Source organism: Halichoeres trimaculatus, unplaced genomic scaffold (assembly GCF_033239565.1).
Source record: "Halichoeres trimaculatus isolate MK-OKI-2021-1 unplaced genomic scaffold, fHalTri1.1 fHalTri1_scaffold_17, whole genome shotgun sequence".
NCBI lineage: Eukaryota > Metazoa > Chordata > Actinopteri > Labriformes > Labridae > Halichoeres > Halichoeres trimaculatus.
In genome coordinates, this window is record NW_027437195.1 from 27,063,762 (window position 1) to 27,087,890 (window position 24,129).

General features: G+C 38.2%; 1 long non-coding RNA gene across 1 annotated transcript in view; it reads left to right on the plus strand.

Moving 5' to 3' along the window:
• The window catches only part of LOC141806488 (uncharacterized), a 116,813-nt gene that overhangs the window by 91,860 nt on the left and 824 nt on the right, over positions 1-24,129 (plus strand). Inside the window, exon 2 of the long non-coding RNA XR_012599779.1 lies at positions 16,266-16,331. This is a non-coding gene — a long non-coding RNA (uncharacterized LOC141806488). The remainder of the gene's footprint in view (positions 1-16,265; positions 16,332-24,129) is intronic.

Genomic DNA, 24,129 nt, shown 5'->3' on the forward strand with positions numbered 1-24,129 from the left:
GACTTATTTTCTCCACATCGCCCCCTAATGTAGAACATGTTCCTTGGTCAGAAGCAGAGTTTTCTGATGTTTACATAGCCCGTAACTCTGCAGAAAACTGACCACTGACTATCAGGGATCAGAGACACCTGAGGGACAGGTGAGGTTTGGTTTCATCAGTCTGTTGTGAGGGAACGAGGAGGTTTAGATTTCTTTCTGCGTTGCAGCATCCATGTCAGCAGCTTCTACACCTTTCTCTGCTCTCGTCTTTCATCAGAGAGAAACCAGCATTATTCATCCAGTGGAATCAATTTCCTGAATTGTGAATCAGTTCAGAAGCAAAGTAAAAGAGAGCCTTGATTCTTGCATTAATATTTCACATTCCTCAAACCCACACTCTGTGTTTTAACAGGCCTCCAGGAGGTGAAGAGTGTTTCTATGACTCCTTTATTCACTCTGCTACATCACGCCATGTTTCAATGACACACGCTCTGTAAAAAGGTTTGCTATGACCAGCCAAGGTTAAGTTCTCATGAGGTAATTACCTTCATGCACATTCATCCAGGTGACATGTATTCATAGTGAAGATGAAAGTTACAGACAGATAAGGTGAAGCTAAAATAACAAGGTTAGACTGAATGCTTCTGCAACTTACGCTGCAGATGAATTTCCACCTGTTGGTTCAGTCAGGAGAGAGGATTCAAGGAAACAGCCGTCACATACAGCGGGCACACATGATGACGGTTATAGTTACAGGTATCTGAAGATAAGCTCATGTGTAGAGGCTGTGAAAAGTGCAACGTACAAAAGCAGAAACTGAAAAAAGGGCCTGGGTTTATACAACATTATAACATGTCACAGCCGTTATTCACAGGTGAGACATTCAACTTCAACAAAACAGGCCAAGGCCAGCTCATATATGAGAAGATCAATTTATCCCTAAAGATGATATTCTCATATAACCCCCCCCCCCCCCCCCCCCCCCCACACACACACACACAAAATAAATAAATAGAAATAAATAAATAAATAAATAATTAATAAATACATAAAAATAAATAAATAATTAAAAGAAAAAGAAAACCAAAAATTAAACACAAAAAGAAAGGAAAGGAAACAAAAGAAGGGCAACAAAACAGAGAAAGAAGAAAAAGAAAGGAAAAAAGAAAAAAGACAGAATGGGGAACAAAAGGGAATGAAAACCAGAAAAGGGGAAAAAAGTAAACAAAAAAGAAAAAACAAAAACAAACAAGGAAAAGGAAACAAATCAAAACAAAAATAAGAAAACAAAAAACCCTAATCAAAACAGATAAAAAAAAATCATAAAGAAAACACAAAAAATGAAAAAGAAAACATAAATAATAAAAAAAGACAACAAAAAAAAACATAAAAGGAAACAAAAAGGAAAAAACATAACAGAAACAAAGAAAAAAGAGAAAGAAAAAAAGACAGAAAAATAAATAAAAAGGAATGAAGACCAGAAAAAGAAAAAAAGGAAACAAAAAAGAAAAAATGGAGAAAATGGATAATAAAATAGAAAAGGAAACAAATCAAAACAGGATTTAGAGATTAAAAAAAGAAACAAAAAAGGAAATAAAAGAAGAAAAAGAGAAAAGGAAACACAAAAAAAACAAAAAGGAAAAACAAAATAAGAAGAAAGCAAAATGAAAAAGAAAAGAAAAAAGCAATAGGAAAGCAAAAGAAAACAAAAGAAAACAAAAGAAAGGAAAACAAGAAAACAAAATTTAAAAGAAAACAAAAATAAAAAGTGTCAAAGAAATACAAAAGAGGAAAAAAACAAAAACAAAAGAACAAACAAAAAACAAACAAACAAACAAACAAACAAACAAAAGTTGAACGCGGACAGCTTGAAGTAGTTTTTGGTTAATCTCATATTTTAGCTCCGTGTTAGAACTTTGAACTTGGGTACAGGGCTTCTTGATAAATTTCCCTTCTTTGTAAAATGCAGAATCTGGTGCCATCTACAGGACAACAGTTTTAGGATGAAACACAAAAGTATTGTTGCGTTTTGGCTACTAGGTTACACAGAAATGGTGTTTTAGTCAACCTAAACCCTTAAACTTTTGAAAACAGCCTCCAGAGTGGACTTTTTCTGATACTCTGCTGATACTGTTCCTGTGTAAACAGTAAGCCAGCATTTTCAGTGGAAATGCTGACGTCACGCTCCTTGTTGCATTGTTATGATTATCACAACTTACCATGTTGTGCTTGTGCTTCACACCTGCTGAATCTGCTGACTGTCTATAACAAAATGAGCATCTGTTGCTCCACTTCTGCTCCTAGCATTCACCAATACACCAGATGATCGACCCAACTCTTCAACATATTTTTTCAATGCAACAAGGAGCCAATGCAGGGTTGCAGTATTTGCATGAAAAGTCTTTGAAAAAGGCGTTGTGGTAATGAAGTAGCCATTTAAAAAGAATCAGAATGATTAGGAATTAGCTGCTCATGACAATGTAAAACTTTGTGAATTGTTCTGTGGAGGAACAGAACGTGCTGTGGCATCGTTTGTACCCTCACTGCAGCCCTCCTTTCCTCTTTCAATGACTGCGTAATGCCCAATTTGTCAAACGTCTGAATGTAATCCTCTGGGTAGAAATTAATAGCGTGAACACAATGGATTGTCTTGTTGTGCAGCCCTTTTGCACTCTGTTGTGTAACCAGGAAGGCTGCTCACACACTGTGCCACCAGTCCTCATAAATTCAGCACAGAGGGTGAAAGTGAACGTTGACGAGTGCGGGGCCTTTATCTGAGAATGATAAATCCCCCTCCACTGGCACACAGAGGATCACTGAGGAACCTTGAGCTGATTTATCTGGCTCAGAAAACAGGGAGAGTGAGGAAGCTGTCCTCTGGCTGGATATCGGTGCCATTCTTCATTTGGGTGACGTTTCACTCAGCCCTTGAAGAGAGTCCCAGGGAATACTGCTCTTTCTGTTTTTAACACAGTTTCTACGGAGTCTCTGCTTCACGGGATTGTGTTAAGAGACAAAACAGTGAGGGAGGACGACTGTGAGAGACATGACAGAGGCTGTGTGCGGCATTCAAACTGTGGACACTGCAAATCCAATATTGTATGATCTGGTCTCAGTCTGGTGGCAAAAGATGTCAAGAGCATGTCACGTCAGCACCTTCAGTTTGAGCTCTGTGGCCTCAATATTCAGATCTTTGAAAACCAAAAACGTATATCCCAGTCAAACTATGGCAAACCAAAACAGTCTGCTGTGTTAAAAATTAGTCACAAGTTTCCTTTTAAGTGGGCCCAAGATTTTTGAATTGGTCATGGTCATAAAGGGTACAGCTAACCTGTCATCAGACGTCCACCAGATCTGTCTTTGTCGCAGTTAGGTAATTTATCTTTCGTTTGTCACATGACGAGGCATTTCCTTAACTTCCTACCTCAATGAAGAGCTACCTCGATTATTACTCATGATGCTAAGAAAACACAAAGAAATGCCCTATGGGGATAAACTGAACTAAACCGCTTGGTGGAAACAGGGCTTTTGTCTCTTCATCTTCCTCCATGTGGTGCTGAGGTTGTGAGTGATAGTTGGCTTCGACACTCAGGGTATATTCGACACTCGGGACCAGTTGCTCCTTGCACCATCTCCAACTCATATTGTGACCACAAGCAAATTTGTTAAACTTTTTGCAAAAATTTTTGAGTTCCAAATTTTTTTTAACACATTTGCAATTTTAGAAAAAGTAATGTGTTTTTAAGGTTTTGCAAGAATTTGATATTGTGCAAAATTATAATATTTTTGTTTTGGCAAATTTGGCAAATTATTTAAAAACATATTTTTTTATTTCCAATTTTCTACATTTCTTTCAACTTTTTACAAATTTTTTGAATTCCATTTTTTTTTTTTTTTCCAAATTTGCAAATTCTAAAATAAATAATACGTTTTTAAGATTTTTACAAGATTTTGATATTTTGCAAAATTATTTCATTAGTTCTACAAATTTGGCAAATTATCAAAATACAAATTTTCAATTTACAAATTTCTACATTTTTTAAACTTTTGCATTTTTTTATTCCATTTTTTTAAAACATATTTTCAATTTAAAATAATAACAATAACAATAATAATAATACATCTTTTCGATTTTCGATTTTCGATTGCCGCAATCTTTTTTTTATTTTCTAGAAATTCAACAAATTATTTAAATACAATTTTTTTCAATTTGCAAATTTCTACACTTTTTTCAACTTTTTGCAAATTTTTTGAATACCATTTATTTACCTAACATATTTGCAATTTTTTGAAAAGTGATACATTCTTAAGTTTTAGCAAGATTTTGACATTTTCCAAAAATATTTTATATTTTACACAAATACCTTTGGAGTGTTTGCAAATTGTTCATTTTTATATTTTTAATTCTTTGAAAAAAATGTGTATTTTGCATATTTGGAATATTTTGCAAATTACTAAAATTTTTGTTTGGGCAATTTTTAAATTTTATGACATAAATTTCTCTCTTTTTGAAATATTTTTAAATTTACTAAAAATGAAAAGAAAACTAAAACATCACATTTAAAATGTTATTCATACAAAAAACTTCTTGTTTAAATAATTTTTCACTTTATTGTTACTGTGTTTAGAACTTTTTACACTGTTTTTCTCTTACTGTGAAGATAAAGTAGATTTTGCGGCTCTGGAATGAGCTTAATCCAGGTGAGCTGAGGCAAGAAAAAATCAGTTTACAGTGTTAATTTTTTCCTAAAGGGGTAGAGTGGTCAGAGTAAAGCTCTGAGAGTGTTTAAAAGATAAATGTAGTAAACTTTTTTCCCCTACAGACTGATGGATTGCTCTCATCTAAACCACGGCACCTGTCCTGGACTCATGAATAACTAAGCCCCCCACGTGTCTGATCGTTCAGGCCTTAAAACTGCAAAATAGATTTCCCCGAGTGGTTCTCTGAGATCAATAATCAGGCCTAAAGGAAATCTGTGAGTTTCACTTAGTCTGGATATGAGCTTCAAACTTTTCCACAACTCAGGGTGAGAAGTTGTGATGCTACGAGTTAGCTCCTTCTTGCAAACCTAGAAATCATATTTCATGTGACATTTTTTGGTTGAAATATTGTCTTTGTAAGTTTCTGTCAGACTGTTTTTTAAACAGTTTTAAACCTGGAACAAATCAGCAGCACTGGCTTTGATTTGGAAAGGGTCAGATGAATATGGTCACAGTGTAAAGGTAATGAATAAGCGAATTAGCGTCTCTCCACAGAGCCCAAAACAGACAAAAGAAGCTTTCAATAAAGCCTTTTAGCTTTGTGCCATCAGAGCATCTCTCTCTCAGTAACAGCGGCTCCAAAAACAGACATTTATCAACAGCTGAGAGACAAAAGTAACTGGATAAAAAGTGGATCCACAAATTGCCAAATGAGAGTACCTGGTAGGCATACGAAGACATAGAGGTATTAAACATGCTATTTATCTATTACTGCAGCAGCAGAGACCAATATCAGCTCCCACAGCAGCCCCATGATGCAATGCAGCCACAAGCAATGCCAGAAAATTCTTCAATTGTTCTTTTTTCCATCTCCACTCCGCCTCCACACGCAGCCCACAGCGGAGTGGAGCAAGTTCACATCGAGGCCTCTTGAGGGGTTCAGACCAAAGCAGGCGGGGCAGGTTGAAGGACGGTGGGTACATCGCAAGACTTGACTACAACACTTCATCAAAAAATCAGTGCTTCCCACGGGAAACCGAACATCACAGATCCAACAGCGTCAGAGCACTCCAGGTCAGGTGTTTCCTTTAAAGGCAGCAAAATTCTGCAAAGTCCAGCTCTGTACCTGATGTAACCTGGCAGATGGCCAGCACAGACGCTCCACCACTGACCCAGACTCTCCACTAAATAATTCATCTTCTATTGTCTCAGGGTCTGGATGAATCCCCCCTCTGGTTGAGTGGAAGGTGTCCGTTTAAACTCTTTTTCCCAGAGGATCCTGTCTGCCTGCACAGACTCAACCCTGTTGTAAATGAGCTCTTGTAGCTGGAACGCTTTGATTTCTGCTGATTGTTATTGTCATAGCGTAATTTATTTTCTGAGGACTGGTGCAGATTTTACTTCTTGGGTAATCAACAGTTGTTAAATTATGATTAACACAGCGGTGGTCATGGAGAATAATCGCTCCACGCCACACGGCTTGCTGCGTGTTTTCTACTTTAATCACTTTTCTGAACTGATATGCATGGCTGAAAGCTGCCGAGCAACCTACACAACCACAGCAGCCTGCAAGAGAAAGAATAGGGTGCTGTTCTAAACTTTATGAACAGGGGTTTGCTGCCTAAACTTAAACTCATAAGAGCCAATTAACCTCAGCTCACGCAGATTAAGGTCACACTGAAGCCACAAAATCTACTTTCTCTTCAAATAAAAGATTTTAAAATGTATAAAATTATATAGGTAAAAATAGAGTAAATGATCATTATCACTAAAATTTTTTTTTTTTTTTATTTCAATTCATAAAATTCTACATGTGATGTCTTGTTTTTTTTCAATTTTTCAAAAAAGCAAGAATTTCAAGAAAGAAATTAATTTAAAAAAGTGTTTTTTTTTTATTTCAAAAATGTGCAAAAATTTAAAAAAGGAACTTTAAAAAAAGTCAATAAATATTCTAAAAATATTTCTCAACTTCAAATTTTGTAAAATTTCAAAACTTTTATAGTTTAGAAAATTTATCAAAATTTGTTAAAAAAAAATAAAAAAAAATTGGGATTTCAAAAATTTACAAAAATTTTGTGAACAAAAATTAAAGCATGTGCCATTTTTTGAAAATTTTATGATTTAACAAGTCCACCAAAAAATTGAACTTTTGGGAATTCAAAAATTTCTACAAAATAAATAAATGAATAAATGAATGAATGAATAATAAATAAATAAATAAATAAATAAATAAATAAATAAATAAATAATGAAAAAGTTTGAAAAAAAAGCAAAAATTCCAAAAATTTTGATGAATTTAAATGATCTGCCAAAACTTTTGGAATTTTGAAAAATCATAGAAATCATAAGTACATTTCAATACATTTTAGAAATTTGCAAAAAACTGTAAAAAATTTGAAATTCCACATTTTTTTGCAAAAAAGATTTAAAACAATTGAGTGTCAATTATTTTGCAAACATTTTTAATTTTTTTTAAAGAATACGTGATTTTGATAAGATATTTTGATTTTGTTGCTAAACTAATTTTTTTGTTGTTTGCTCATGTCTTGCCACAAATTAAACACGTATATTAAGCCAGCACCTTGGCAGTTTGATGAATCCATGTACACAGAATTAAAATCAGTATTTTCTTCCAGATTCGTCTTTTTGTAGATGTAGTTATCTTCCCAGGGCTGTAAAACTTGAGGTTAGCCACAGGTGCATGGAAAGTTGGTGGGCTGTTGATGTTGTAGGAGGTGAAGTAGAGCGGTGGCAGGCTTTATTGACAGATGAGATGAAGATTTAGTTCAACAAAATGCTAAACCATCTGTGAGGAAATTAAAAATTATTTGTTTTAATTATATTTTTTAAAATTACAAGGAGCCACTGCAAAGAATGCATGAGGCTCCAGAGCTGCGGGTTGCAGATCAGACCTTCAGACTCTGTGTAAGGAAAGTCATACACTATAGAATCATCTGCATGTGTGTGTTTAAGTATGCCTTCTGCAGTCTTCTTACAAACCACTTGTCAAAGATTATCCTATAAATCTATGGCACTTGTGTGAGATCCTTCAGGTTTTGATTATAGTGCTCTCATGCCATATTGGATAAACAGCAGCAAGGCGAGATATCCGTGGATAAACATCTGAAGTCGTGGAGCCACTGAAGAGCATTAGATCATTTTTATAGAGTTAAGTGAGCGCAATTTATCCACCAAATGTGTATTTATCCACCTTGGAGGAATGTTTGCACTCTCAGTTTCTGATGTTTAATGAGAGGTAGGGTGGATATTCTTCAACCAACATCAAAACACAACTCAGAAGTCTTACTTTGTGTGAAGTTTTAACATCAGTTTACTCATATATTCTATTTTGTTATCTTTCATTTGACTTTTTATCATAACTTTACATCCTTGAGGTTGACTTTTCTTGGTGGGCTCACATTTTTTTTCATAAACCATTCCATCCCTACTGGAGACCCTAAAAACTGCCTGATGCACTCACTTCTCAGATTGCATTTGCATGCACACAGCTGTGGGGGCTCTGCACTGCAAATTGGCAGCACACCTATTCTGAAAAAGTTATCAGCACAGAAAGTTGTGCAGAAGAATTTGCATGAGAGTCTGTACGATTAGGCAGGCTTTGCAAAAAGTCTTGGCTCTATTTTCTTCTTCCTTTTTTCCCCATTCTAAAATATATACATCAACCATCTGCTGTTTGCAACACCAGCCTCCGGTCATGCAGCAGCAGGGGTAGCCGTCCTGCCAATCATTGCAGAGGAGCTGGCAATCATCCGTCTCACAGCTGCCTGTGGACAGTTGAGTGTGACGTGGTTACAAGCAGCGTGAGGCGACGAACTGATGGATGGGTCGGGTTTCATTTCATCGCTCAAACTCTGAGTATTTTACTTCACTTATCCTTGTACTCATCACACCTGTGATTTGTTGATTCATCATTCATGTGTTCATCAAGGCTCAGGATCTGAGCATGACATGACATGTTTTTGGATTCCCTGCTCACACTTCTGTCCCTGAAACATCTCAAAGATGCATTGATTTTATTTTGCCTGTATGGTTTCTGCTGCTCTGTACATTATGGCCTCGTCAGGCTGAGGTGTTGGGGAGCAGGTGAGAAGGTGAGATGTTGTGAGTCACATATCATTTTCTCACAAGAAAGCACAGAGCAGCATCTCCTCTCCATAAATGAAGTGTTGAAGTATTAAAGTGTTAAAAAGCTCTTATGAGATCTAAAATATGGATGCAGCAGCAGGTGCAAATGGAGAAATGGGTTTTGTTCGAATCTGTGCTCTTTGACTCCAGCCCCATGGCTTCAACGTGTTGTCTGTTGATTTAGCACAAGGGTATTCAGCCTGCAGCTATGGAGCTTCAAGCGGCCCTTTTACTTGTTTTTTGCAGTGGCACCTTGTAGTTATAAATGCTTTTCTTACAGAGGGTATTGGTTATTTCTTTAGCCCTCAAATTTTGAAATTTTAGATTTTTTTTTTTAATTTCAATTCTTTGACATTTCCAACTAATTATTTTAAGAATCTTTGTAATTTATGCAATGTCAAATTTTCAAATTTCTGCAAATTTTAGCAAAAAATAAAAATTTCATGAATTTTTATGTATATATATATATATATATATATATATATATATATATATATATATATATATATATATATATATATATATATATAATTTCTTTTTTTTGGGGGGGGGAATTTCAAAAACTTCCATCAAGTTAAGTCTATTTTAAAAATTTGTAAAAAAAAAAAAAAAAAATTAAAAAAAAAAAAAAAAAGAAAAGAATAGAAAAACAGTCTTTTTTTTAAAAAAAGATTTTTTTATTTTTTTAACAGAGGGCACTGATTATTTCTCTTGCCTGAAAATTTTACTTTATTTTTTGACATTTCCAACTTAATAATATTTTGCAAATCTTTGAAATTTTTGCAATGTCAAACTTTTGGAATTTTGCAAATTTTTGCAAATACTTATTTTTTTTTATTCAAAAATGTAAATTTAGGAAATATTTAAATTTTTTGAAAATTGATCATTTTTAAAATCACTTTTGATTTGCATATCTATGAAATTTTGGCAAATTTTGTCATTTCAATTTATTTTGGATTTTTTGCAAATTTATGTGCGCTTTTATTTCTTTTTTTGAATTTTGCAAACTTTTTAAATTCATTTTTTATTTTATGCAGCTTATTAAAATTTAATAAATTTGGCAAATGTATGCCTTTTTTTAGTTTTCACAAATTATTCAAATTAAAAAAACTTGGACTTTCCATGTACAATTTTACGTAGAAATAAACCTTCTTGTTTAGGTTATTATTCACTGGATTTTTATTTTGTTAAGAATCTTATCCACTTTTTTGTCTTTCGTGTAAAGGTAAAGTAAATTTTTTTGCTCCTGGATTACTTTAATACAGGTGAGCTTAGGCAAAACTGCTCCTATGAAAGTAAAGGTTGCTGACTTAGTGAGCAGGACTGAAGATGAAGAGGGACGTGCAACACAAGCAGCCCATAAAGAGTTTCATTTAGTGATATTTCAATATAATCCACCTGCATCATCGGGTCAAGCTGGAGCGTCCAGGCGGGCCCCAGGACGACCTTCAGAGCTAAACACATCTGACACTCTAATGGTGAGGCAGGCGGGATGTTTGCTTTGTCTCAGCAGGACGGAGGATTGTTTTCAGATTACCTCCACACCTGCTCGGTCAGCTGATCACTCTGCCTTCGTTTTACACAGAGGCTTGAGCCATGGTTAGTCGAATGCAGATCTGTACAGGCCAAATTTTCCTTTAGCTGCCTGGTTTTTAAAGATGCTCCCACCCAATCACAGTTTGGTCTTCATTAAAGTCACTCACGTCCTTCGTCCTCTTTAATCCCCCATTTTCCTGCTTCCAACACATCGACTTCAAGGACGGCTTGTCCACTTGCTTACATTCCTATCATTGACGGCTGCCATTGTCGAGAGATAATCAATGTTTTCACTCTAGCTGTGAGAGGGCTGATTGTTGTGTACTTAAAAAGCATTGTGGCTGTCATTTAGTTGATGTATTACATCTGAGAAAACAGTACTCTTAAACCATAAATACAAACAGATACATCAACCTCACGTTCTGATGAGTAAGATGTCAAAACCAGCCGCTGTGTGCACAAAGATCTGCCAACCAATCACTGATTTTATTAAGTTTCTTGTTTCTTGTTCTGCTTTTTCTTATGGCGACTATCAAAAAGCTCATGCTGCAATACTGCCCCCTCTGGTCTGGAGTGTGGAGTCTAGACAAAGGTTATTATAAGAAAGGAAATATCAAAAACCAGAGGTGGAAAAATTGTTAACTGAAATGGAACAGTAATAATAATAATAATAAAAAAAAGTAGGCTTTACAAAAGAATGATAATTAAGTTAAAAAGTCAATAAGGAATTTCTTATTGATCTTGAAAAAGTACCTCTTCTAGATGTATGCCTGATCTTAATCCACACTTTAAATTAAGATTATTAGCACCAACATAGGTTACTTCTCAATGCTACTTCCCATCTTCCTGATCAGGTCAGACAGGACCTATTGATTTATAGCATGTTGAGAGGGTAAAACATGAACTAAACACAAGCTAAAGGCTAAAACACAAGCTATAGGCTAAAACATAAGGAAACACCTTAATCACAAGCAAAAGGCAAAAACATGCGCTTAAGGCTAAATCATGGGCTAAAGCCTGAAACACAGACTAAAAGCTAAAACATAAGCTAAGGGCTAAAATATAAGCTAAAGACTAAATCATGACCTAATGCCTAAAACACAAGCTAAAGGCTAAAACACAAGCTAAAGGCTAAAACATAGGCAAAAACTTCGATCACAAGTAAAAGGCTAAAACACAAGCTAAAGGGTAAAAAATAAGCAAACACCTCAATCACATGCTAAAGCCTAAAACATGTGCTTAAGGCTAAGACATGGGCTAAAGCCTGAAACACAAACTAAAGGCTTAAACACAAGCTAAAAACTACATCATGACCTAAGGCCCAAAACACAAGCTAAAGGCTAAAACATGAGCTAAGGCCTGAAATACAAGCTAAAGGCTTTAACACAAGTTAAGGGCTATAAAATGGACTGAAGCCTAAAAACAAGCTAAAGGCTAAAACATGAGCTAAAGGCTAAAACATGAGCGCAAGCCTAAAACACAGACTAAAGGCTCAAACATGGGCTGAAGCCTGAAACACAAGCTAAAGGCTAAAACATATGCTAAAGCCCAAAACACAAGCTAAAGGCTAAAACATATGCGAAAGCCTAAAACACATGCTAAAGGCTCAAACATGATTTTTAGGCTAAAACATGAGCCAAAGCCTAAAAACAAGCTAAATTCTAAAACATAGGCTAAATGCTAAAACAATAGCTAAAGGCTAAAACATGAACTAAAGGCTTAAACCTGATCTGAAGGCTGAAGAGGGCTGGATCTAGTTTGAGCTGACACACTGTCTTAAATAGAAACCTATCTGATCCTGAGCTAGACATAGCGGAGCTGGACTCGAGATGCACTTTTGAAGTAAATCTTCTTGTTTGAAGCCTTTATTGCCTCTTCTTTTTCAGTGATTGTTTACAGCACAGCTCTTGTTAGCCTCTTCATCTGTAAGGCCTGAAACATGAACATAGTCTTTGTAAATGTAAAGACGACTTGACCTTTATCCTGACTCTGAACCTGAAACAATCTTCTAGATGATCAGAAATCCACAGCCTGATAGCTTCCTGTGTCTTGTTACAGTTTTTACACCACGATAAGACAATCACTCCATTTTGGCGTTGGTTCAATCTTTGGTGCTGAGGAACAGACTATTTGTGTTTCTTGGCAGAAAGGGTTGCAGGGTTGCAAGCACAAGCTGCAGGCAATGACTCCACTCCTTTAAAGTGTTGATCTTCTTTCCTCATTGCAGCCTTGCAGGTTTCCTCCTACACTGCTGCTTTTCAGAATGCAGTTACATAAAGATCGATACTTCCTGTAGGCCCTTTCAGACCCGCCTTTTCTATGAGCTCAGCTGGACATCTGAGGGTTTCTATCAATAAATCCTTGACCTTAAAATCGGCTGGACATTCTGACGTGAAAAGACTTCAGAGATATCTCTTGATACGTTTGCATGAAATTCAAGGTGGATTTAGTGATTTCAGAAAGTATCCCCATGCTGCCACCGTGCAGGGACTGAGGGATAAATGTTGAAGAGCCTGAGCTGTTCCCATGACCTTAACACCAGCTGTTCCCAACATCATTTGTTGCTTCAGGTTCACTTACTACCTATGGCTGCATCAGTGGGGGTTTGATGGGGTTATTCATTGATACCATTCACTGAGTCATTACACCATGAGGGGCACCGTGTATAAATCGCACACATTAGTGATTAAACAGTGAAAACGAGCATGCTGTAGCCCATTAGCACACCTTATAGAGTCAGCCAGGCTCTGTGTGAACAGTCAGAGAGATAATGACATCGAAGAGAGAACTTTGACATCCTGAATGATTTCTAACAGCAGGTAATATGTGAAGCCTCTAACTACACACGGAGCTTCACGCTCTGTATGAGGAGGATTATGTGTCATTCACTGGTTTAGAGAGTGCAAATTGTACCAGTCTGTCATAGAAGAGACATAATGGAGCGGATCAGTTCATGATGGTTCATTAGAAAATAAATAAATATTAACATGGCTTACAGAACAAACAAGTAAGCTCTGACTTCCAATGCTAAAAACAGAGCTAATGCTAAGGAGCTAAAAACTGCAATTTCTCAAGTGTTTGTGTTAAAAGCTCTGCCCTTTTTTTGACAGCAGAGTCACATTTACAGCCCTGTACTGAGGTAGTTTAACATTTTTAATACCCAGATTTTCAAACCTCTACAATAATAACACTAATAACTGTATATTTATATAACACCTTTAAAAAAGAAATGTTTACAAAGTGCTTTGATAAATAAATAAAAGTTCCTATGAGGAGTTTCTGATACCCCTTTTCCACCAAGCTGGTGCCAGACTTAGCACCAGTTCTTTGGTTTTCCACAGACTAAGCACCAGTTGCTGGCTCTCAAAACTGGTGCTTGGCAAGCACCAACTCTTTGCTGGGCCAGCAGAAAGAACCATGTTACATTGGGGGCTTTGGGCCTACGTCAGGGGGTGGGGGCGGGATTATTGACCAACCAAAGCAGAGTAAAAACATAAAAGAGTGCCATTTTTAAAAAGACAAGTTTGGGGTAAGCAAAACAACAGAAGCTTGGTGGAAAAGGGGAATGTGTGATCTTGAAAAAGTCTCTCTTCTAGATATGCCCGATCGTAATCCACACTTTAAAATGAGATTATCAGCATCAATAGTGCTGGTTACAAGATGTTGGACATCCTACTTCTTAGCTTAGCTCAACACCAGTGTTGGCTGATGAAGTTTAGTCGATAGAAGAGAGATCTGTGTTTTTCTCTGCTGAAATTGATTTCTGTGATTAATTTTATAGTGATGGTGGACACTGGAGCCTAACTGTCAGACAGAAAAAGGACAGAAGAGCAGAAGAAAGATTAACAGGAGAGCAATAGAGCACGAGCTACAGGCTAGTAGTGCTAATGTTGATTACAACCCACAGTCAGCAGTTATTCTGCAGTGGTCTGTTCAAACTTGAGAGTCTATCAGTAAAATAAAGAGTGAGGTTACGTTAGCTCTGATTGGTAGATGACTGACAGGAGATAGCTAACCAGGATTCACTAATGTTACACATTACAGACCTGTCTTAGAGTACTGTACTGCTAGCTGTGCTAAATATAAACAGCTACTAAACCACTTACAAACTGACAGTGTTTACTTGTTGTCACGTTAGACTACAGATACGTCGTAGCACCGGGCTGCCAATAGCACTACATTTAGCCGGCTACTACAACCTTTGCTTGATGTCATGTTTCAAACAGTAGAGCTACGAAACTTTACTGATAAGTACTTTACCTTGGTATGTTGTATCCAGTAAAAAGTTGTCTTGAACAAATAAAGTTTGTTTTGAGCCGATCTCCATTTAATTCCAAAATAAACACGTCTCGCTAAAAGTCATTTATGACAGTGTGCTTGGGACTCCAGGCCAGAAGGTGGCGAGGCAGTCCAGTTAAAACAGATCCTCCTCCTAGCATCTTTTAGGAGAAAAAAGAAAGGAAAGAAACAAAAAGGAAAAACATATTCTAAAAGGTAGGATAAATAGCCATCATCACGTCCCTCAGAGAACAGACTCTAAAACAGCTCTGCTTGAGTGCAGGTCACCTCATGGTTCAGCCCCTACATACATCTCTGACACGTTAGAGCCATATGAACCAACTTAAGCCGCGTTTCCACCAAGCAGTCCGGGTCAGTTCGTCTAGGTATGGTGCGCTTTTAGCGGCGTATCCACTGACTCATCCCGGGACGGATCCCTAAAAACCGAGACGAGCCATCCCACTTTTTTGGGACCCTTTCGTATGGGTGCCAGACTGAACCGATCCGCTCTCGGGAGGTGGAGCAACACACTGCAGACGGTTGATTGGTCAAAAGAATCGTCACTCACCCCGACAGCGGCTGCATTTCTCCTGGGGGCACACAGTCTTCTCTGAAACGAAGCTTGATTGCACTTTGTAACAGAGAGTTTCGTGAAAATCACAGAGAGGACGAAATGCTGCATGTCTTCCATCCGTGCTCTTTGTTTACTGTGTCGCTTTTTCTTCTTTGTTGGATTTAATAGCGGGGTAAACTGCTATGGCGTCGCGCTATTTTTTACCAGCTGCGGCTTCCAGCATCCGGCTTACACCCCGCCCACCACGAGAGGGCACAGTCTGCTGTGGAAACGCAAACGGGATCAGACTTAACTGTCCCAAACCGTCCCATACCGTACTGAACCAACCCGGACTGCTTGGTGGAAACGCAGCTTTAGACTCTCAGAACCTCAGGGAGGGGCCTCTCCTGTTGGTGCCAAGACTCTGGACTAAACACACTAAGGCTACTTTCCTTTATGCTCCTAAAATCTGGAAGAGTCTTCCAGAAGATGTGAGACAGGTGGTTCTGTGTGGCTGTAAAACACTTTGATTGTCTTGTGTGTGAATTGTGCTCTAAAGAAAACTGACTTCCCATTTCTCTTGTTTCATGACACTCTGGAGGGGCCTCAAACACCAAGGTCTGCCTGTAGCTCCACCCCTGAAAGGCCTCTAGAGGGCTGGCCAATCAGAGGGGAGAGGGTGTGTGGAGTGGGGAGTCTTAAAGACACAGCAGCTAGAACAAAGTGTTTCAGACAGAGGCTGAAATAAAGGTTATATATAGGTCTATTACACCAGGGATGTTTTAAACTATAAATCAAGTCAAGCTACTACAGGGGCACCAGGAGGACAGAATTAGGGCTAAATAAATGCACAGTATCCACTCTTTCATGGGAAAACAGGCTGAGTCGGGATAACTAACGGCATAGTAGCTGCAAGGTGTCATGTTAATCTTACCTATGCTAATTATCTCACACTCATCCCTTGATTATTCATGGATTTAAACAAGCATCACAGTCATTTCCTGTATCCAGCTCTCTGTAATTGTTTGTTAACCTCATAACCTAACCCTCTCTGTCTGTCTCTCTGTTGCAGTTTGCAGACAGCCCCATCTGGCAACGCGTCGTACAGCACCGCTAAATGAACAGACGTCAAGTTGCTGTGAGTATACACACATTCGCCCGCAGCGCTGTGTTTGAAACCAGTTCAGCAGCAGTTTAATTTTGTGCAAGCTCAATTTCATACCAAGTGTGCTGCTGCCTTCAGCAGAGAGCGGTGCTGGTGATGAGCTGTCACTGTTATCCAAACCAGGTGAAACGGCGGTGGTATGGTGCCAAATGTGGCTCTGAATCTCAGAGAGATGCTGTATGAGTTCATCAGGGAGTCTCTCAGGGCACCTGGGAAATAATTAGAGCTGCATCATGGATTGCAGTTTCATTGTTGGTGCAATGAGAGTGTGTAGCATGAACGCATTAGCCGTCTCCCTTCATGTGAGTGATGCTGTCTCACTGAGCATGCAGTCGTTGCACCTGTTGATAATAATAATGATGATAATAATACATTTTATTTGTAGCGCCTCTCATGACACTGAAGGGCACCTTACATAGCAAAGTATAGTTTCATAATAACAACAAACAGCAAAAGTGAAAGTGGATGAAAGAGGAGAAACAGGTAATGTACAGAGCTTTGAAGGCGAGGAGGAGAATCTTATGGTCAGTGCGGTATTTGATTGGTTGCCAGGGCAGTTGGTGAAGAACAGGAGTGATCTGATCTGCAGAGGGGGCAGCTGAGATCTGGACCACTTGGAGTTTATAGAGGTATATTGATGATGCGTAGGTGGACATATGCTGACCGAGTGATGTTATTGATTTGAGCTTTGAAGGATAGAGTACTGTCAAAGATGACACCCAGGCTCTTTACTGTGGGCGAAGAAGGAACTATAGAGTTATCAAGGATTATTGAAAAGTTGGGGGACTTCACCAAAGTTGGTTCGGAGCCAGCAAGGTGGACTGTGGTTTTGCTGCAGTTGAGTTTTAGAAAGTTTTGTGAGTGAACCAGGATTAAACTTGTACATTCTGGAGAGGGATGAGGGTAGCAAGATGGAGTCAGGCTTTGAAGAGAGGTAGAGCTGGGTGTCATCGGCGAAACAAAGAAAGTGAATTCCAAATCTACGAAAGATGTGACCAAGTGGAAATAGGTAGATAACAAAGAGGAGGGGACCCAGGATAGAGTCCTGGGGGACGCCATTATCTGAAACTTTTGATTTGAACAAACTGAGTGTGGCCAGAGATGGGGGTAACCGTAAGACCAAGGGAACCAAGTCTGTCAGTGAGAGTGGAGAAACTGCAGGTCCAGGAGGACCTACAGTCAGCTGTCAACAGATGCAGTTTTGGGGATTTTGACCATATTCTCGTTGCTTTAAAAGGGACGGAAACCAGACTGAAACTGTTCAAACAGATCATTGACAGAGTGGTGAGAGTGGATCTGAAGTGTGACTACTCTTTTAATTGTTTCAGAAAGAAATGGAAGGTTAGAAATAGGATGGAGGTTGTCAAGGTTATTGGGATCAGGACCATGCTTTTTGGGAATCAGAGTTATAGCAGCTGTTTTGAGGGATGATGGAACAACACCAGAGGCGGAAGAGGATGTGTCAAACTCAAGTCCTGTGTGCCAAATGTGGCCCTCCACACCATTTTATGTGGCCCGCAAGAGCTTAAAAGCTCTGATTGATAAATAATACAGAATTACTTGCAGTACATTCTGTAAAATAGAATAAAATACAGATAAAGTTAAAATATAATATAAAAATATACAAAAAATTATAGAAAAATAAAATTAAAATTAAAAAATATTTATAGAAAAATGAAATAATAATAATATTTCATTTAGTTTCTCTATTTCTATTATTTACCCTGAGTCCCTTTTGTGTGTCATGAGTCAGATTTCCAAATATTAGGAACTTGGTTTTGTTTAGGTTTAATGTGAGTTAAATTGAATCAAACCAACTCTTCAATTTTTTAAGTTCATCTGCTGCTTTATCCAAAAGTTGTTCCAAATCATCCCCACAGCAAAGCAAGTCAGTGTCATCTGCAAATAAGATCATTTGAACAGTTTTTGACGCTCACAAATATTGTTAATGTAGAGAATGAATAATGTGTGATTTTTGAATGATACTGGAGATATCAGATGCACTCCTTCCTTATGGTTGATTCATCACTTTTCATGTTTGTCTGGCAGAACTAATCAGAGTAATCCTTCACTGCACAGCTGCCTCATATCGTGCAGACTCAGTAAACATCCAAACCAGTGCTGTAAAACATTTCAGGTGCATTCAAAAATCTGTGTTTTGAGTCAGGCAGAGTCATATTTCCTCTGTTTCCCATCACCTCGACGTCTTCACTCCACTTCATGACTCACATTCAATCTCAAGACATGAACTCGTAAGCCTGTTATGCGCCGCTGCTCGCTCAGCCCTCCAATTAAATTTGGCATCTTTTGTGAAATCGCATCTCTAGAATTAAATGTGAGCAGATACGCTGTTAAATAAGTGAACGCGGCCTCCATTTCCTCCGCGATAACACCACAATTTCCCTCCGCCGAAAGAATCCAGCGCTGAGAATTACCTATGGTGTCATTTTCTCTGCATGATCACACAGATTTCTACCATCACAGGTTTTCTGCAATAAAATGTATCAGTTCATCTTGTAGAGGAGGTTCTTCAGCGGCGATGCTGCTGTCAGCGCTGCAGCGTGAATAAAAAACAGCTGATTACAGGGACGAATTATCTGGATTGTCTGTCTCTCTCAGTATCCAGAGATATCAGAGCAGCAGAGGCCAGAGAGAGGTACTTGCCTCTCACACACTTGTTTATAAGATAATATCAGTAACGATAAGCCCCTCGTTGGCGAGCCCCCACCCCAAACAATATAAATGTATATGAGGGAAAACTGGGGCACGCCTGAATCAGAATTTTAATGGACCCTGTTTATGTTTAGACTTGCATTTTTTGGCAGTAAGCACCGCCACACCCTGAATATCAATGCAAAGCAGCTATTCTTACGCCTCAGAGATGTGTTTTGAGCGAGACATGACTTTCCTTCATGGAAGTTCACCGATGGGAATCTCTACAATAATCGCTACAAGAGGCAGATGTCACAGCTTGTTATTTTTCTCTCTCTACATGAATAATTCCTCCACCAAGTCAGCCTCTTCTCTCCCCCTCACACTGCAGTCCTACAATCCATATTTCGATATTTCTGAGCCCGCGGTGACCCCTCCACATGCCCAAACGGCGACAATAACTGCCGTCCTGCTTTCTGAGCCTCGTGCACGGGTTTTATTGGAACGATGCTCTGAGTTATTTGGCAGGAGGGGCTAAAAATAGGAAGGAGCTGATGGATCGTAAAGTCTTTGGTTTGTTGGACTTAATGGAGCTGAGTTTATGGGTAGAATGGTGGACTATGGATAGATGAGTGTCAGCGGCGTCGTTTTCTCGCCATAAATGGGACCCTGTGGGATCAGTTTGATCTTTTACAGATTCCTTTTCATTCTCTCTGTTTACTGATTTAACTCCTGTAAATTCTGTGTTAATGACTCACTTTTTATTCGTTTTTCATCAATATAACCCTTATACCCCAGGTTTTAATACTATGCAAAGATTAATGTTTTTTACCGCTACATTAAATTGCCTAACGGTTCAATAAACCTTAAATAATGAAAATCTTTTTTGTTTTTTCCATTTATATTTCAAAATACAAAAATAACATAACTGTGTTCCCTCAGGTTTGTAATGAAAAAAGTTGCATAACATCCTTTAGAAGCACAGGAAATTTATTTGAAATCCATAAATACTTTCCTTTTTGATATACAGTTAATTTTCTAACCTTTATAAAAAGAAAACGAAACTTAATAACAGTGCAAAATTAGAGAGAACATCAACTTCAAGATTAACTATTTTCAATACAGCAATCAGATTTCCAAGTGTACCTAATGCTTATGATCATATATAACTATGGTAAACTATATAAAGTGCATTTCAAAATAAAAGAAAGTTAGTTTCACTGAGCTGAAACTTCAGAATAGAATAGCACTAACGACGACATGATGACGTTTATTTCAATGCATGAAGTGCAGCGCTTTATTGTGTATTTTTTACAAACCCATCACTGCAGTAAAAAAAAGTGCTCTGAGACATACTGGGTGTGTGAAATATGAACGCAACTACCTAGGTCTAGCATGAGAAAAAAAATCCATCTAGCATATTTAATTACAAATCTACCGCCAATCAAAAATGAATATGCAAATTGTAGCGCTGGTGCTATGCTGGACTCTATAGCGCCCCCTGGCTGATGTGGGTTGATTGTTTCGTCAGAGAGAATTTAAACTGGTAGATTATTTGACAGCTGTTAAAGAGCACTTGAGGCTGTGTTATAATTTCAGACACACAAGGTTTGTGCGAGAGAATGCCCCACGTGGCGTAAGTTGGTGTCCATTCCCAAACTGCAGGGGGCAGTATATCACAAACATACGTCTACCAGGGTACTAAACGAGAGCTGAAGAAGTTTGTCTTTGTTTACAACAATACATATCTGTCCCAGAGATTCTTCCAGGTTCCTCTTCTCTGCTGAGAGCGGTCGCATTTTCACGCCATGAATTATTTACCACTCAGTTATCACGGTAAACTCTGTGTGAAGAGTCATATAGATGCCTGTATTTTTTAATTTCAACCACTAGGACATCCTGTTCTTCCATCATCTTGTCCACGCTTCTCTGCAGGTTGGACATTTTCGAGTGTACGCAGTGTGGAAATTTTCCTCTTAAAAAGGGACCACTCAAGGAAGCAAAGGATGGAAAATGACGACAGACACTCACTAAATACAGAGTCTCTGATCATAAACTTGCTGTTAAAACTGGTTGGTTTCAATACTAAGCAATCCAATATTGCTGAGCTTGTGGCATTCATGACCATTACAATTTTTTTTTATTTGTCTCAGCACTGAGAAGCTGCTCTCACTGAGAAGGCTATCGCTATCTAACATTAGTGACTGGTACAGCATTAGGTACTTTTATAGGTACTATCCGTTTGTAATACCAAGTACCGATTCACAAAATATCAAAAGGTACTATTTCTAGGTACCTTAATGCATCCTTGTGACTGTGAGGGCGTGGGAGAGTAGGAGATTTTCCATACTGGACCTGAACACAGCATTGCAAGTTTAGATATTGAGAATTAAACATGTTAATCTTGAAAACTTTGAGATTTTATTATTAAACAAATTAATAGCCATTACCAAATAAACACACACAATTGCCAGGTACCGGGCATAGGTACCGTATCATTTCAAATGTGAAAGGCACCCATCCCTATCCAACAAAAACAAAAAAGCTGATCAAAAACTTCTATCTTTGGTTCAAGGAAAGTTGAAAACTCCACTATTCAAGTATCCTCCTTTTCTCCTTAAAAGTCCAACAAGTTGGTCTCAATGTTTTGAAACTCCAGGTGGATAAACCAATGACAGCTCTGCTGGGGGAGGGCAACCAAATTCAAGGGATAGCCAGCCCCAACCAACCTGGTGGCCTCGCCCCCTGGTGGACAGACTTGTTTTCATTTTAGAATCCACACTTTTTACACTTTTCCATAAAGTTTTAGTCTCAAGACAAAACTGCTTTTGGTAAAAGTAATTTTCCCTCACTACTTTTAGTTAGTAAGCGACACCTCGAAACATCCCAAGAGGGCAGAAGTGGGCGGTCTGGGTTCAGTTCCAGCCTGTGGCTTTTGTCCCGTATGTCCTTCTACCAAACTCTACTGATTTACTGCTCCATCCACTGGACTATCTTCTGCAAGTTAAAGTGTAAGATAGGAAAAAATATGTCTCTTTTTTTTAAAGGAAGCTTCTCAGGAGAGAGATGATGTGGATTGTTGAGTCTGGATGATGATCTGATGCAAGCAAACACAAAATAAGAAAGATTTTCCCACACCGGAATTCACTTTGTCAAGCATGCATCGCCTTCCTCATCAGCTCTCTGCACACACACACACACACACACACACACACACTCCTGCTCACACTGCAGATCCCTCTTCCTTTCCTGGTAGTGTCATGTGTCTGCAGACTCAGTGAGTTAATGCACGCAGGAAGCTCAATCAGTCATACACAGAAACATTAAAGTGCTGCAAAACAAAACAGACAACAGGTCTGTGATGATCAAACTCCAAGACTTTCCAAAGTCAGCCTCGAGGATCACACATTGTCTTTCACTTTCTTTGTGCTTTTACTTTGAAAAGAAGAGGGGCCGATCTTTCTTAAGATGTCAACAAATTATTTTCAGGGTGCAGGAGCCACCCACTGTGAGGGTTGAGCATCGAGCGCTCCTTCTTCTAATACCAGCCGGGAGTTGACGGACGCACCCGCCCCCTCCTGCGGCGTCTCAGTGTGAATGTGGTGAATACAGAAGCTGACGGGAGCACAAAGACGTGAGGGTGTTGAATTGGCAGGCTGTGCAGGTTTGCCCGCAGCCCCTCAGAAGCACATTTTAGCCCTCACAGCTGATTGACTCCCGCCTCAGCCTCATTAGTGAGTTTGCTGAGGAAAGTTTGGTGCAGGTGAGGCCGGGGAGGGAGGTTCATAGAGCATGAAGGCCGAACACGCTGCTTCCCATGACAATGCCAAGGACACTGTTCTGCAGAGTCCACAGCACGGCACGGCAGAGCGGCGGGCTCATCTAAAATGCTGTTTCATATTACGAGAGCGAGCAGAAAACAAATAACCTGATAATGAGGCTTTCCCTCAATTTCAGCGACGTTTCCCCGATAAGACTCATCTGGGCTTTTAATAGAACACAAACATCTGTGCTGCTTCCAATCACACAGGCTAATTTGTTTGGTAACTGTGTGCTGAGCTAACCTCCGTTTTTGTCGATAACTATTAAAGGTCTCTGAGATTTAATAAAAAGGTTATTCATTATAGCGAGAGCAGCCATCATTATTCAGCTGCTGCTTGAGGAAGGAAGCTCAGGTCCTCAGCAGAGGTTGTTTTAACATAAGCAGTGTGAGTCAGTGAGACCAAGGAGGTTGATAGCTGTTAGCTTAGCATGATATGAGGCTTTGGAGGTCAGATTCTGTCTCAGGACACACACACATGCATATGTGGATATAAGATCTTTGCTTAGTCTCGACTCATGGAGACGACTGCAGCAGAGTTTTGGAAAAGCTGATGTCTACACTCCAACATATGCATGGCAGTTTTTGCACCATAAAACTAAGATGAGCCACACGTTTGTTTTTAGTAAAAGAAGTGCCTAAATGATGTCAGATGGTAGGTTCCCAATATTCACGCAACTTCCAACTTCATGTCATAAAGATTAATAAGTTGATAAGTACGATTTCTGAAAACTCTTGGAGCAACTTTAGAGCCCCTTACAGGTCAAAAGACATCTTTGCAAATGCATTTAAACTGAAAAGCTACAAATTTTCTAGACGTCTTTGTTGCAAACAACCATTTTTAACATCTGTCTATGACTTACAGTGCATCCAGGAAGTATTCACTTCACCTTTCCAACATTTCATCTTAGCCTCATTCCAAAATATATCTGTATTTTTTTTTCCTTTCAAAATTCTACACACAGTACCATGGAAATATTTTTTCTGCAAGTCAAAAGAATGGAGAAAGTAAAATAAATAAATAAATAAATAAATAAATAAATAATGATTTTAAAAAATGGGGAAAAAATGGAAAAGTGAACAAAAAATGGAAAACTAAAAACATAGCAAATCTTTGATAATAAATAAATGACTACATTAATATATAAATGACTAAATAAATACATTAAATTTAACTTATTAAATAAACTAAAAATATGATTAAAAATAATTAAATAAATAACTTTAAATGAATAAATTAATAGATAGATTAGATAATTTAAAACTATACAGGAATAAATTAAAATAAACAAATTAATA